The sequence below is a fragment of the Danio aesculapii genome, chromosome 4 (genome assembly GCF_903798145.1).
Source record: "Danio aesculapii chromosome 4, fDanAes4.1, whole genome shotgun sequence".
NCBI classification, from domain to species: domain Eukaryota; kingdom Metazoa; phylum Chordata; class Actinopteri; order Cypriniformes; family Danionidae; genus Danio; species Danio aesculapii.
Window position 1 is genome coordinate 9,514,736 of NC_079438.1, and position 16,049 is coordinate 9,530,784.

At 40.6% G+C, this 16,049-nt stretch overlaps 5 non-coding genes across 5 annotated transcripts; all 5 read left to right on the forward strand.

The window, feature by feature from the left end:
- The first annotated feature begins 506 nt into the window (after window positions 1–506).
- Window positions 507–579, forward strand: trnak-cuu (transfer RNA lysine (anticodon CUU)). The gene has a single exon. It is a non-coding gene; the product is annotated as a tRNA-Lys (tRNA).
- Window positions 580–4,859: 4,280 nt separating this feature from the next.
- Window positions 4,860–4,935, forward strand: trnan-auu (transfer RNA asparagine (anticodon AUU)). The gene has a single exon. It is a non-coding gene; the product is annotated as a tRNA-Asn (tRNA).
- A 225-nt stretch (window positions 4,936–5,160) lies between these two features.
- trnak-cuu (transfer RNA lysine (anticodon CUU)) lies at window positions 5,161–5,233 on the forward strand. Its single transcript has one exon. It is a non-coding gene; the product is annotated as a tRNA-Lys (tRNA).
- A 108-nt stretch (window positions 5,234–5,341) lies between these two features.
- trnan-guu (transfer RNA asparagine (anticodon GUU)) lies at window positions 5,342–5,415 on the forward strand. Its single transcript has one exon. It is a non-coding gene; the product is annotated as a tRNA-Asn (tRNA).
- Window positions 5,416–5,823: 408 nt separating this feature from the next.
- On the forward strand, window positions 5,824–5,897 carry trnan-guu (transfer RNA asparagine (anticodon GUU)). The gene has a single exon. It is a non-coding gene; the product is annotated as a tRNA-Asn (tRNA).
- Window positions 5,898–16,049: the final 10,152 nt, after the last annotated feature.

The following is a 16,049-nucleotide window of genomic DNA, read 5'->3' on the forward strand; positions in this document are numbered from 1 at the left end:
GTGACTAGAATAAGTGTCTCGCAAGCCTGACTAGCTCAGGTGGGAGAGGACGACACACTTAATCTCAGTGACATGGGTTTGAGCCCCACGTTGGGTGTTTCTGTTACCTTTCTCTCTCTCTTTTCAGCAGCTTTCATTTGGGTTTGTCCAGCAGACCAAGTGAGACAAAGTTCAGCATTTCTACTACAGTTTGTTTGGTGTCTGAGTCTCTGTGGCGCAATCGGTTAGCGCGTTCAGCTGTTAACCGAAAGGTTGGTGGTTTGAGCTCACCCAGGGATGAACGAAGGCTTTTGTGGCCTTACAACTGCTAACACGTGCACCAGACAATGATCCTGGGCCACGTGCTGTCTGGCGTTACAAGATGACATCAGGATTTAGCAGAAGTTTGTTGTACAGTGCCTAGATCGGCCAAGTTACTTATTCCAGTTGACTTAAAATCAGCATCAAACTTTACACAGGTAGGGAAGGTTTTGATCAAAACAGTGACTAGAATGAATACATCAGAAGCCCGGCTAGCTCAGTCGGTAGAGCATGAGACTCTTAATCTCAGGGTCGTGGGTTCGAGCCCCACATTGGGCGTTTCTGTTTCCTTTCTCTCTCTCTTTTCGGCAGCTTTCATTTGGTTTATTCGAGCATACCTATTGAGACAAAGTTCAGCATTTCTACTACAGTTGCATTGCTTTCTAAGTCTCTGTGGGGCAATCGGTTAGCGCGTTCGGCTGTTAACCGAAAGATTGGTGGTTCGAGCCCACCCAGGGACGAACGAAGGCTTTTGCTGCCTTGCAACTGCTAACACGTGCACCGGGCAATGATCCTGGGCCACGTGCTGTCTGGCGTTACAAGATGACATCAGGATTTAGCAGAAGTTTGTTGTCTAGTGCCTGTATTGGCCAATTTTTTTTATTCCAGTTGACTTAAAATCAGCATCAAACTTTACACAGGTAGGGAAGGTATTGATCAAAACAGTGACTTTCTCTTGAATGAGCATCTCACAAGCCCTGTCTGGCGTTACAAGATGACATCAGGATTTAGCAGAAGTTTGTTGTCCAGTGCCTCTATTGGCCAAGTTACTTATTCCAGTTGACTTAAAATCAGCATCAAACTTTACACAGGTAGGGAAGGTATGGATCAAAACAGTGACTAGAATGGGTATCTCACAAGCCTGGCTAGCTCAGGTGGGAGAGCATGAGACACTTAATCTCAGTGACGTGGGTTTGAGCCCCACGTTTGGTGTTTCTGTAACCTTTCTCTCTCTTTTCGGCAGCTTTCATTTGGGTTCATCTAGCAGACCAAGTGAGACAAAGTTCAGCGTTTCTACTACAGTTGGTATGATAAGTCTGAGTCTCTGTGGCACAATCGGTTAGCGAGTTTGGCTGTTAACCGAAAGGTTGTTGCTTTGAGCCCATCCAGGGACGAACGAAGGCTTTTGCTGCCTTGCAACTGCTAACACGTCCACCGGGCAATGATCCTGGGCCACGTGCTGTCTGGCGTTACAAGATGACATCAGGATTTAGCAGAAGTTTGTTGTACAGTGCCTAGATCGGCCAAGTTACTTATTCCAGTTGACTTAAAATCAGCATCAAACTTTACACAGGTAGGGAAGGTATTGATCAAAACAGTGACTAGAATGAATACATCAGAAGCCCGGCTAGCTCAGTCGGTAGAGCATGAGACTCTTAATCTCAGGGTTGTGAGTTCGAGCCCCACGTTGGGCGTTTCTGTTTCCTTTCTCTCTCTCTTTTCGGCAGCTTTCATTTGGATTATTCGAGCATACCTATTGAGACAAAGTTCAGCATTTCTACTACAGTTGCATTGCTTTCTAAGTCTCTGTGGGGCAATCGGTTAGCGCGTTCGGCTGTTAACCGAAAGATTGGTGGTTCGAGCCCACCCAGGGACGAACGAAGGCTTTTGCTGCCTTGCAACTGCTAACACGTGCACCGGGCAATGATCCTGGGCCACGTGCTGTCTGGCGTTACAAGATGACATCAGGATTTAGCAGAAGTTTGTTGTCTAGTGCCTGTATTGGCCAATTTTTTTTATTCCAGTTGACTTAAAATCAGCATCAAACTTTACACAGGTAGGGAAGGTATTGATCAAAACAGTGACTTTCTCTTGAATGAGCATCTCACAAGCCCTGTCTGGCGTTACAAGATGACATCAGGATTTAGCAGAAGTTTGTTGTCCAGTGCCTCTATTGGCCAAGTTACTTATTCCAGTTGACTTAAAATCAGCATCAAACTTTACACAGGTAGGGAAGGTATGAATCAAAACAGTGACTAGAATGAGTGTCTCACAAGCCTGACTAGCTCAGGTGGGAGAGCACGACACACTTAATCTCAGTGACTTGGGTTTGAGCCCCACGTTGGGTGTTTCTGTTACCTTTCTCTCTCTCTTTTCAGCAGCTTTCATTTGGGTTTCATCCTAGCAGACCAAGTGAGACAAAGTTCAGCATTTCTACTACAGTAGTATTGGTAGTCTGAGTCTCTGTGGCGCAATCGGTTAGTGCGTTTCAGCTGTTAACCGAAAGGTTGGTGGTTTGAGCCCATCCAGGGATGAACGAAGGCTTTTGTTGCCTTACAACTGCTAACACGTGCACCAGGACAATGATCCTGGGCCACGTGCTGTCTGGCGTTACAAGATGACATCAGGATTTAGCAGAAGTTTGTTGTACAGTGCCTAGATCGGCCAAGTTACTTATTCCAGTTGACTTAAAATCAGCATCAAACTTTACACAGGTAGGGAAGGTTTTGATCAAAACAGTGACTAGAATGAATACATCAGAAGCCCGGCTAGCTTCAGTCGGTAGAGCATGAGACTCTTAATCTCAGGGTCGTGAGTTCGAGCCCCACGTTGGGCGTTTCTGTTTCCTTTCTCTCTCTCTTTTCGGCAGCTTTCATTTGGATTATTCGAGCATACCTATTGAGACAAAGTTCAGCATTTCTACTACAGTTGCATTGCTTTCTAAGTCTCTGTGGGGCAATCGGTTAGCGCGTTCGGCTGTTAACCAAAAGATTGGTGGTTCGAGCCCACCCAGGGACGAACGAAGGCTTTTGCTGCCTTGCAACTGCTAACACGTGCACCGGGCAATGATCCTGGGCCACGTGCTGTCTGGCGTTACAAGATGACATCAGGATTTAGCAGAAGTTTGTTGTCTAGTGCCTGTATTGGCCAATTTTTTTTATTCCAGTTCACTTAAAATCAGCATCAAACTTTACACAGGTAGGGAAGGTATTGATCAAAACAGTGACTTTCTCTTGAATGAGCATCTCACAAGCCCTGTCTGGCGTTACAAGATGACATCAGGATTTAGCAGAAGTTTGTTGTCCAGTGCCTAGATCGGCCAAGTTACTTATTCCAGTTGACTTAAAATCAGCATCAAACTTTACACAGGTAGGGAAGGTAATGATCAAAAAAGTGACCAGAATAAGTGTCTCGCAAGCCTGGCTAGCTCAGGTAGGAGAGCACGACACACTTAAAAACACTTAAAAACACCATTAAACTTTACACAGGTAGGGAAGGTATTGATCAAAACAGTGACTTTCTCTTGAATGAGCATCTCACAAGCCCTGTCTGGCGTTACAAGATGACATCAGGATTTAGCAGAAGTTTGTTGTCCAGTGCCTCTATTGGCCAAGTTACTTATTCCAGTTGACTTAAAATCAGCATCAAACTTTAAACAGGTAGGGAAGGTATTGATCAAAAAAGTGACTAGAATAAGTGTCTCGCAAGCCTGACTAGCTCAGGTGGGAGAGCACGACACACTTAATCTCAGTGACATGGGTTTGAGCCCCACGTTGGGTGTTTCTGTTACCTTTCTCTCTCTCTTTTCAGCAGCTTTCATTTGGGTTCATCCAGCAGACCAAGTGAGACAAAGTTCAGCATTTCTACTACAGTTTGTTTGGTGTCTGAGTCTCTGTGGCGCAATCGGTTAGCGCGTTCAGCTGTTAACCGAAAGGTTGTTGCTTTGAGCCCATCCAGGGACGAACGAAGGCTTTTGCTGCCTTGCAACTGCTAACACGTCCACCGGGCAATGATCCTGGGCCACGTGCTGTCTGGCATTACAAGATGACATCAGGATTTAGCAGAAGTTTGTTGTCCAGTGCCTGGATCGGCCAAGTTACTTATTCCAGTTGACTTAAAATCAGCATCAAACTTTAAACAGGTAGGGAAGGTATTGATCAAAACAGTGACTAGAATGAATATATCAGAAGCCCGGCTAGCTCAGTCGGTAGAGCATGAGACTCTTAATCTCAGGGTCGTGGGTTCGAGATCCACGTTGGACGTTTCTGTTTCCTTTCGCTCTCTCTTTTCGGCAGCTTTCATTTGGATTATTCGAGCATACCTATTGAGACAAAGTTCAGCATTTCTACTACAGTTGCATTGCTCTCTAAGTCTCTGTGGCGCGTTCGGCTTTTAACCGAAAGGTTGGTGGTTCGAGCCCACCCATGGACGAACGAAATCTTTTGCTGCCTTGCAACTGCTAACACGTGCACCGGGCAATGATCCTGGGCCACGTGCTGTCTGGCGTTACAAGATGACATCAGGATTTAGCAGAAGTTTTTGTCCAGTGCCTAGATCGGCCAAGTTACTTATTCCAGTTGACTTAAAATCAGCATCAAACTTTACACAGGTAGGGAAGGTATTGATCAAAACAGTGACTAGAATGAACGTATCAGAAGCCCGGCTAGCTCAGTCGGTAGAGCATGAGACTCTTAATCTCAGTGACGTGGGTTTGAGCCCCACGTTGGGTGTTTCTGTTACCTTTCTCTCTCTCTTTTCAACAGCTTTCATTTGGGTTCATCCAGCAGACCAAGTGAGACAAAGTTCAGCGTTTCTACTACAGTTAGTTTGGTGTCTGATTCTCTGTGGCGCAATCGGTTAGCGCGTTCAGCCATTAACTGAAAGGTTGGTGGTTCGAGCCCACCCAGGGATGAACGAAGGCTTTTGTTGCCTTACAACTGCTAACACGTGCACCAGACAATGATCCTGGGCCACGTGCTGTCTGGCGTTACAAGATGACATCAGGATTTAGCAGAAGTTTGTTGTCCAGTGCCTAGATCGGCCAAGTTACTTATTCCAGTTGACTTAAAATCAGCATCAAGCTTTACACAGGTAGGGAAGGTATTGATCAAAACAGTGACTAGAATTAATGTATCAGAAGCCCGGCTAGCTCAGTCGGTAGAGCATGAGACTCTTAATCTCAGGGTCGTGGGTTCGAGCCCCACGTTGGGCGTTTCTGTTTCCTTTCTCTCTTTCTTTTCGGCAGCTTTCATTTGGATTATTCGAGCATACCTAATGAGACAAAGTTCAGCATTTCTACTACAATTGCATTGCTTTCTAAGTCTCTGTGGCGCAATCGGTTAGCGCGTTCGGCTGTTAACCGAAAGGTTGGTGGTTCGAGCCCACCCAGGGACGAATGAAGGCTTTTGCTGCCTTGCAACTGCTAACACGTGCACCGGACAATGATCCTGGGCCACGTGCTGTCTGACGTTACAAGATGACATCAGGATTTAGCAGAAGTTTGTTGTCCAGTGCCTAGATCGGCCAAGTTACTTATTCCAGTTGACTTAAAATCAGCATCAAACTTTACACAGTTAGGGAAGGTATTGATCAAAATAGTGACTAGAATGAATGTATCAGAACCCCGGCTAGCTCAGTCGGTAGAGCATGAGACTCTTAATCTCAGGGTTGTGGGTTCGAGCTTCACGTTGGGCGTTTCTGTTTCCTTTCTCTCTCTCTTTTCGGCAGCTTACATTTGGATTATTCGAGCATACCTATTGAGACAAAGTTCAGCATTTCTACTACAATTGCATTGCTTTCTAAGTCTCTGTGGCGCAATCGGTTAGCGCGTTCGGCTGTTAACCGAAAGGTTGGTGGTTCGAGCCCACCCAGGGATGAACGAAGGCTTTTGCTGCCTTGCAACTGCTAACACGTGCACCGGACAATGATCCTGGGCCACGTGCTGTCTGGCGTTACAAGATGACATCAGGATTTAGCAGAAGTTTGTTGTCCAGTGCCTAGATCGGCCAAGTTACTTATTCCAGTTGACTTAAAATCAGCATTAAACTTTACACAGGTATGGAAGATATTGACCAAAAAAGTGACTAGAATAAGTGTCTCGCAAGCCTGGCTAGCTCAGGTGGGAGAGCACGACACACTTAATCTCAGTGACGTGGGTTTGAGCCCCACGTTGGGTGTTTCTGTTACCTTTCTCTTTCTCTTTTCAGCAGCTTTCATTTGGCTTCATCCAGCAGACCAAGTGAGACAAAGTTCAGCATTTCTACTACAGTTAGTTTGCTGTCTGAGTCTCTGTGGCGCAATCGGTTAGTCCGTTTAGCTGTTAATCGAAAGGTTGGTGATTCGAGCCCACCCAGGGACGAAAGAAGGCTTTTGTTGCCTTGCAACTGCTAACACGTGCACCAGGCAATGATCCTGGGCCACATGCTGTCTGGCGTTACAAGATGACATCAGGATTTAGCAGAAGTTTGTTGTCCAGTGCCTAGATCGGCCAAGTTACTTATTCCAGTTGACTTAAAATCAGCATCAAACTTTACACAGGTAGGGAAGGTATTGATCAAAACAGTGACTAGAATGAATGTACCAGAAGCCCGGCTAGCTCAGTAGATAGAGCATGAGACTCTTAATCTGAGGGTCGTGTGTATGAGCCCCATGTTGGGCGATTCTGTTACCTTTTTCTCTCTTTTCGGCAGCTTTCATTTGGATATTTCGAGCATACCTATTGAGACAAAGTTCAGCATTTCTACTACAGTTGGATTGCTCTCTAAGTCTCTGTGGTGCAATCGGTTAGCGCATTCGACTGTTAACCGAAAGGTTGGTGGTTTGAGCCCACCCAGGGATGAATTAAGCTTTTCTCTGCCTTGCAACTGCTAACACGTGCACTGGGCATAGATCCTGGGCCACGTGCTGTCTGGCATTACAAGATGACATCAGGATTTAGCAGAAGTTTGTTGTCCACTGCCTGTATTGGCCAATATTTTTTATTCCAGTTGACTTAAAAACACCATTAAACTTTACACAGGTAGGGAAGGTATTGATCAAAACAGTGACTTTCTTTTGAATGAGCATCTCACAAGCCCTGTCTGGCGTTACAAGATGACATCAGGATTTAGCAGAAGTTTGTTGTCCAGTGCCTCTATTGGCCAAGTTACTTATTCCAGTTGACTTAAAATCAGCATCAAACTTTACACAGGTAGGGAAGGTATGGATCAAAACAGTGACTAGAATGAGTGTCTCATATGGAACAAAACCAATGCCAAAAGTATTGAAATAAAAAGCTTGTCGAGTTACACTAACTGAAAAAAATAATGCATAGAATTAACAAGTGCTTGCATTTTAATGACATGAATTGCCAGGGTTTGTATTTTTATGTCCCGAAATTTAACATAGCTGTTTATTTGAGCTGTGAATATTTCAACTAAAAATATTTTGCACACATTTTCATACTTAAATTCAATAGTTCATAATTCACCATTCAGAATTCAATTCCAAAAGATTAAGTTCTGTTTAAAAATACGATATATAATTTTCAAAATGCAATTTGCAGTGCATTTTATTTCAGTTAAAAAATTTGCTTCCATAAATTCAGTGGTTCAAATTCGACTGTTAAAATTCGACATTACATCCGGGAACTGCAGGAAAAGCAATGGAGTACGGATCCAAGATCACTCTCTGCTGTTAGACGTCCTCGCCAGCAGGTGCTGCTAGTGTAACGGGTGTCCCATCAGCAACACACCCGTCCATATTAATCAACAAGCAAACGCAAGACGACGTGTTAATGGGCGAAGATGGACCAAGAGGTGAGTATGAAACACTAATTAAGACATAACATCTAAGATTAATTCTTCAAATTGCTTATAATAATATGTAATTCATCTGAATTAAAGGCGAGCTTATGTCACTGTAACGTTAAAGGGCTCTCAAGTTTAAGGAAAACGTTGGCGTGAAATTAAGGAGTCGACTGTTTTTTGATTGTTAACAGCGGGGGAGAGGAGATGGGGGTTGATTGATGGGGAGCTTGGTCGGATAGACCTTTGTATATAATAAACGCAATAAACGTATTGGGTCGTTTACGCAAGATGTGGCTTGCACTAATATATCGCGCCATTTGCGCGTAAATAGACGCGTGGACATTTTGAGTTTTATAAAGCAAGTAATTTGAATCTATATTGCACAAACTACATTTCATAACGAATCCTACAAACTACCAGCCTAGCAGGAGACAAAGAGCGACAGAATAAAATTTTATTTTTTACAAGAATTTAAAATGGTCAAAAGTCACGACTACATTAAAGCACTTCCATGAACCTGGCTTATATATGGTTTCTTTTTTTCATATGATTCATTATCTGTGTTCCATGTTTCCTGCCATTCTTTAGCAATAATAATTTATTTTATTTTCGGCTTTATTAATAGGGGGTCGGCACAGCGGAATGAACCGACAACTTATCTAGCATGTTTTTACACAGCGGATGCCCTTCCAGCTGCAACCCACCTTTGGGAAATCTTTAGCAATATCTTCAGTAATAATATTTAATGTACTTTTACTTACAGAAGCATTAAAAGGGGTGGGTCACATAAAAATTACAATTCTGTCATTTACTCATGCTCTACTTGTTCCAAACCTGTTTGAGGTTCTTCTGCTGAATGCAAATGAAGAGAATACAGGAGCAAAAAGGAGTGGTTCCTACTTTCTACATGGCTGCTTTTTTCAACATTTTTTGGCACACAAAGTGTTCTTGGGACTCGATTACAATTGAATTATTGAAGTTACATGGACTGTTTTGACAATGTTTTGGTTCATTTCTGGACTTAGAGCATCTCGGGACTCTTGCTGTCTATGACAGATGAGGGAGCTCTCAGATTTCACCTGAAGTGTCTTCATTTGCGTTCTGAAGATGAGCATGACGATCGTGCTACTCACTGCACCACCGTGCCCCCTTATATATATATATATATATATATATATATATATATATATATATATATATATATATATCCCAGACAGCACACATACGTTGGGCCGACGTCGGCCAAAGATCAAATCGTCGGCCCCTTTAATTCTAACATCTATAAATGGTCGGCCAAACATACGCATGATAATTCGGTTGTGTGTTTGACGTCCCACAAGATAATCAGTCCTATATGGACATAATGCGAAATAACATTCTGATGTTTTGCAATAATTATTAGAATTCACATACATATCAAAATCTCTGGATGCCAAATGTAGAAGAAAAAGCTATAAATTAATACATTTATAGTAAGAAGGCTTTCAAAGAGTAACTAAAAATACAATTTTAGAGGATACAAAAGTTTGGATAACGCAAAACACTTCATATTAAGTACACTACCAAAGCAATTGACCTTATCTTCAGTCTGAATACAAAATTTGGGGAAATTATTATATTGAGCACGTTTGTGATTTAGTGGAGAGTTATGAGTGGAGACTTCACCAACTTTATTATATAAGAGGAATTAATGTACTTAAATATAAATAATTCTGTCACTTAAATATATTATTCCAAAAACTCACTCAAACAGGTAAAGAAATCTGAGATCTATTAGTAATTGAGTGAATGTCTTTGTTTGACATGTACTGAGAAGATTTGTGCAGTCAAATATAAAATAATGTAAAAAAATCTTTAGGGCCAGACTTGACGTTATTATACAATGAGGGTTTGCACAGAAACAATGTTTTATTCCTCTGAAGAGTCTGAAATGAAGACAAATTAATCCTCTGTCCACAAATGTTTCCCTCTGTTGTAAAGAGACTGGTTAAGAAACAGGCAGCCAATCAGCTATCGCTGAGCGCCCACAGGCAGCCAATCAGCTTTTTCTGAGCCTCATGCAGGCAGCCAATCAGCTTGGCGTATGGGAGGGCGCAGAGATCGGACGCGCGAGGGAGTAATGGCGGCGAATTCAAACAAACAAAAAAACCCCAAAAATAAATCTCGAGAATATAGAGTTGGGAATGGATCAGAGACTCTAAGAGTAGAGGATAGTGGTGAAGAGGAGGTAGAGGATGATATGGATATAGGATGGACACAAATAGAAGGAAAATACGGGAAAAAGGCATCTAGGAAAAGGAAAAAAGGTAAGGAGGACGCATCGGAAAGTAGTTCGCTAGCTAGCGAGGAGGAAGGGGTTGGAGAAAAGGCAAATTTAGGATTTAGGATAATATTAAGATTCAAAGAAGTAACGGGAGTTTCAGGAATAAATCCTATGATGTTGACACATGAATTAAAGAAACAAGTAGGTGAAATAGCATTCGCAAAGGTGCTTCAGGATGGGGCGTTATTGATTGCGTGCAAAAATGAAGAACAAAAAAATAAGGCAATGAAATTAAAAACAGTGGGGAAGCAGGTTGTTACGAGTAGTAAAATTCTAGGTCAGAATTCATGGATATTTGGCGTGATAAAAGGAGTTCCGATTGGTGTAACAATGGAGGAATTAAAAAAGAATATCGATGGAGGTAAAATCATAGATGCTGTTCGATTGAAGATGAATAGAGAAGGAAGAAGATTGGACAGTCTTTCAGTGCGCCTTAAATTTGAAGGAAGGGAAATGCCAGATAGAGTCAGAATGGGATTCATCAGCTACCCTGTCAGAGAATATAAAGCGCCTCCAATGAGATGTTACAACTGTCAGAGGTACGGGCATACAGCGGCTGTATGTAAATCGAAAATTAGATGTGCGAGATGTGGAGGGGAACACGAATTTGGAAAGTGTGAAGATGGAGTTGAATTGAAATGTTGCAACTGTGGAGGAGGACATAATGCTGCATATGGAGGTTGTGAGGCGAGGAAAAGGGCAATAGAAGTTCAACAGGAAAAAGAAAAAAATAATCTAACTTATGCTGAAGCAGTAAAGGTAGTTAGTGAAAGGAGGAAGTCAAGCCAAACAGTAAGATTGGAGTCAGGCAGAAGAATTGAAGGAGAAGGAAGAATTGATGTAAGTAGGCCATCAGAGGATTTTACGTTGGTAAGCAAGAAAAATTTTGTTCTTTTCATGGTAGAAGTAATTAACTGCACTGCACAAACAGAAAGAAGAACAGAAAAGATACAAATTATAGTTAAAGCAGCAGAAAGATATTTGGAAATAAAGGGTCTGAAGAGTGATGATATAAGAAGAAGCCTCAGTTCAGATTTTCAAGAGAGTCAAGAGATAGGAGTAGGTTAGGGCTATGTTGAGAATCCTACAATGGAATGCTAGAAGCCTATGTGCTAATGGACAAGAGTTTAAAGGATATTTAAGTAAAATGAAAGAAAAACCAAATGTAATATGCATTCAAGAAACATGGTTGAATTCAAAGTTAGATTTTGTTTTAAAGGGATATGTAAGTGTGAGAAGGGACAGGGAAGAAGGTATAGGTGGAGGTTGTGTCATGTTCATAAAAGAAGGAACGTCTTATAGAATTTTGGAAAAAGGGGTAAACCTGGAGTATATAGTGATAGAAATATGGTATGGAATTAAAGAATATGTTATAATAAATTTTTACAATCCATGTACAAAACTAACACTGGATAGTATAGAAGAAATTAAAGGTCTAAATGAAGAAAGGGTTATATGGTGTGGTGATTTTAACGCACATAATACACTATGGGGTGGAATAATAACAGATAGAAATGGGCTAGTTATTGAGGAGATGATAGAAAAGAAAAATTTGGTATGCATGAATGATGGAGGATATACACGAATGGATGTAAATACAGGTAGGAAATCAGCACTAGATCTAACAATTGTGTCAAACTCATTGGGTGGAATTACAGTTTGGGAGGTCATAAGGAAATGCTCAATTGGGAGCGACCATTTTCCTATTATTAGTTCAGTTATAAATAGTGAGAATAAAAATGTTAATAAAGGTAATTCTGGAAAATGGAAGTATGAGAAAGCTGATTGGGAGAAATTCAAAGAAATAAGTGAAGAAGGATTGAAAAAAATTAAGATGAACGAAAAAATTGAAATTGAAAGAGAGTATGCAGAGTTAAGTTCCGTAATTCGGCATGCGGCAAGTGAATGTATTCCCAAGAGTTCAGGACAAAGAGTAGGGAAATTGGTCCCATGGTGGAATGATCAGTGTTCAAGAGCAGTCAGAAAGAAAAGGAAGGCATTTAAAATTCTAAAGAGAACGCACAACTTGCAAAATTTAATAGAATATAAGAAATCTCAGGCAGAAACTAGGAAAATAATAAGGGAAACAAAGAAAGAATATTGGAGATCATTTTGTAATGAAATTGGGAAAAGTACTCCAGTTGAGGAAGTATGGAATATGATAAGAAAAATGAGTGGTATTAGAAGAGAATATGAATACCCGGTATTAAATGTAGGAAACAAGAATGCAGTATATGACAAAGATAAAGCAGAAATGTTTAAAAAAGAGTTTTTAAAAGTAAATAGCTCCGATAACTTGACAATAGAAAGTAAGAATATGAGAGAAAGAATGTTATTTGAGAATTGTAATATAATGGAAAAAAGGACAGTTACTGAAGGTACGTTAGATGTTTTTTTCTCCTTCTCAGAAATGAAACGGGCATTAAAATATACCAAGGCAACAACTCCAGGACAAGACGAGATAAGCTATGTGATGCTAAAAAAGTTAAGTGAAGAATCACTAAGAAAAATTCTGAAATTCTATAACAGAGTGTGGAAAGAAGGGAAATTGCCTTTGGAATGGAGGGAATCATTAATTATACCCATAAAAAAAATCAGGTAAAGACCCAAGTAATCCTTTAAGCTATAGACCAATAGCTCTAACTGCACATATGTGTAAATTAATGGAAAAATGGTTACTGACAGACTTATGTACAATTTGGAGAAAAATAACTTTTTCTCCCCTTGTCAAAGTGGATTCAGAAGTGGAAGAGGTACAATGGACTCAGTTATTAATTTAGAAACAGACATTAGGAAAGCGTTAACTAATAAGGAAACAGTAGTGGCAGTTTTCTTTGATATTGAAAAAGCTTATGATATGCTATGGAAGGAGGGCCTGTTGATCAAGTTAAACCAAATAGGAATAGGTGGAAGACTATTTAATTGGATTAAAGAGTTTTTAATTGAAAGATATATCAGAGTTAAGATTGGGAAGGAAGTGTCGAGTAAAGGAATAATTGAGAATGGGACTCCACAAGGTAGCGTCATAAGTCCTTTGTTATTTATTATTATGATTAATGACGTTTATTCAAATTTAGAGATAAATATTAATAAATCACTGTTTGCAGATGATGGATCTGGACCATATTGTTAATAAAATGCAAACAGCATTAATTAAAGTTGAGAATTGGTCAAACAAATGGGGTTTAAAATTTTCAGTGGAAAAAAACAAATATATTTTCTTTACAAATAAAAAAAGAAGAATTGACTTAAAACTGAAAATATATAATACAGAATTAGAACAGGTAAAAGTGATCAGATTTTTAGGAATGTGGTTTGATTTTAGAGCTACATGGAGTAATCACATCAGTAAGATACAGGAGAAATGCAAAAGAATTTTTAATGTAATGAGATGTATTTCGGGGCGTGAGTGGGGAGCAGATAGATTAGCTTTAAAAACAATTTATGTAACAATGATCAGAGCAATTCTTGATTATGGTTGTATGGCATACAGTTCAGCAGCAAAGTCGCAATTAGAAAAACTTGAAAGAATACAATCTCAAGCTCTTAGTATTTGTTGCGGAGCATATCCTTCTTCTCCAGTTCCAGCATTGCAGGTGGAGATGGGGGAGATGCCAATTCATCTAAGAAGGAAACAACTGTTATTGACATACTGGGCAAGAGTAAAAGGCCGAGATGATAATCATCCTGTAAAAACACTAATGGAGGTCTGTTGGGAATATGGGAAAATGAAAATTTACAGCTTTAACTGGATTATTGGGGATTTAGTGCAGGAAATGAAATTAAGTGAATATAGTATTATACCATCAATAGTTCTACCAACAATACGTTTATGGATATTACCACAACCAAAAATAGACCTAAAATTATTGAAAGACAGACAGGAAAAAGGACAGGAGTTAACAGATGGATATCTAACAAGAGAGTATATTGGGACACAATACGATCAATTTACACACATTTTTACAGATGCATCAAAAGATCCTCAAAGTGGCCGGGTGAGGAAAGCATATGTCATTCCAAGTTTAGATGTGTCAGAAGGGAAAAGAATAACAAATAATTTATCAGTATTTACAGGAGAGTGGCTAGCAATCATGCTAGCTATCAACAAAGTTTATGAAATGGATCTGGACTAGGCGATAATATGTTCAGATTCAGGTTCAGCGTTACTATGCCTGGATCTTAAAAAATCGGAAACTAGGCAGGACATTATAATAGAAATTCTTCAGTTATTACATAATTTAGAGCAGAAAAACAAGATAGTTGAGTTTGTACGGGCACCAGCACATTCAGGAGTTGAGGGCAATGAAGCAGCAGATAGGTTAGCAAAAACAGTAATAGCTAAAGAGAGGATAGAAATGAAAATCAGGTATAGTAGGGCTGAACTTAAATCAATAATTAAAAAGGGAATACACAAAGACTGGCAAATAAGTTGGGACAATGAACAAAAAGGCAGACATTTGTATGTAAAACAGCCAACGGTAGGACAGATTTTGAAATCATGTGGAAGCAGGAAGGAGGATTGTATTCTTTCAAGATTAAGGCTGGGACATACAGGGCTAAACTCTACACTACACATGATAGGAAAAAAGAGTCTGATCCATAACCCACACTAGGGGAGAGCGGAATGACTGAGCTGGGAGGACTGAGGTGTGATCAGGGAGGGACAGGAAGTGAGGTGAAGGCAGGACGTGACATTGAGGTAGACGAGTTGGATGACGGAGATAGATGGAGTAACTATAGCGAGGGAAATTCAAATAATCAAGAATGGAAAACGGTAAATCGGAAAAGCAAGAAAAGAAAGCAGAGAGAATCTGACGAGGAAAAGGGTAAGGAAAAGGAAACGGCAAAAATAAAAGTTATACTGCGATTTCAATCCCCATTCACGCTGAATCCACTAAATCTTAGTGAAGCTATCCATAAATGAGTTGGTGACGTACTATTTGTTAAAACATTGAGAGACGGAAACTTATTGATAATATGTAGAGATCAAGATCAGCAACATGGACTAATGAAATGTAAATCACTGCTTGGGAAGGAAGTTAAACCACAAATATGGGAAGAAAAAGGAAAGATCAGGGGAGTAATATCAGGAGTATCAACAGAGATTACTGAGGTAAATGTCAGAGGTGTGCGGGTAATCAAACGCTTGCCATATACACGTGACGCAGTTAAGGGACCAAGTTTGTCTGTGCTGGTAACGTTAGATGAAGATAAATTACCCGAAATTAGAATTGCGTATGTCAGTCACATAGTTAACCCTTAAGTACCTCCACCAACGAGATGCTATAAATGTCATATAGCAGCAGCATGTAAGAGCAAACATCGCTGTGCTAAATGCGGAGGGGACCATGAGTATGGGAAATGTGAAAGTGGAGCAAAAATCAAATGTTGCAATTGCGGAGGAGAGCACAGCGCTGCTTACAAAGAGCAGGTCAAATCCAAAATGTAAAGGTAAAAGAAAAACTTACACACGCTGAAGCAATAAAAAAGGTTAAAACTAAGACTACGACTAACAGAGGAATACCTGTTATTCATTCCCCAGCTCACCCCTCAAGTGTACAGACATGCTGTAATGTCACTAAAGACACGCTAGTAGTGGAAAAGAAGAAATTTGTAGCATTTCACGAGTTCACACTTGCAACAGTTTCAGAATAAAGCGTATTTGGCGTGCTGTCCGAGGAGAGGGCTCTGAGCTCGGGGAAGACACCCAAACTCGAGTCATTCCTCTTATCAGGAAACAAAGAGGAATAGGGATTCGAGCGAAGTATCTAGCCCGGCCCCAGAACGCTCCCCCCGGAATAGTAATGCTTAAGAGGTGAGGTGACGGGGTGGTGGAGGGATGCTAAAGTCGTAAGATGCTGCAGGTAAGACAGCTTTGGTATATATAGGGGTTTGGTCAAGAACTGATTGGATAA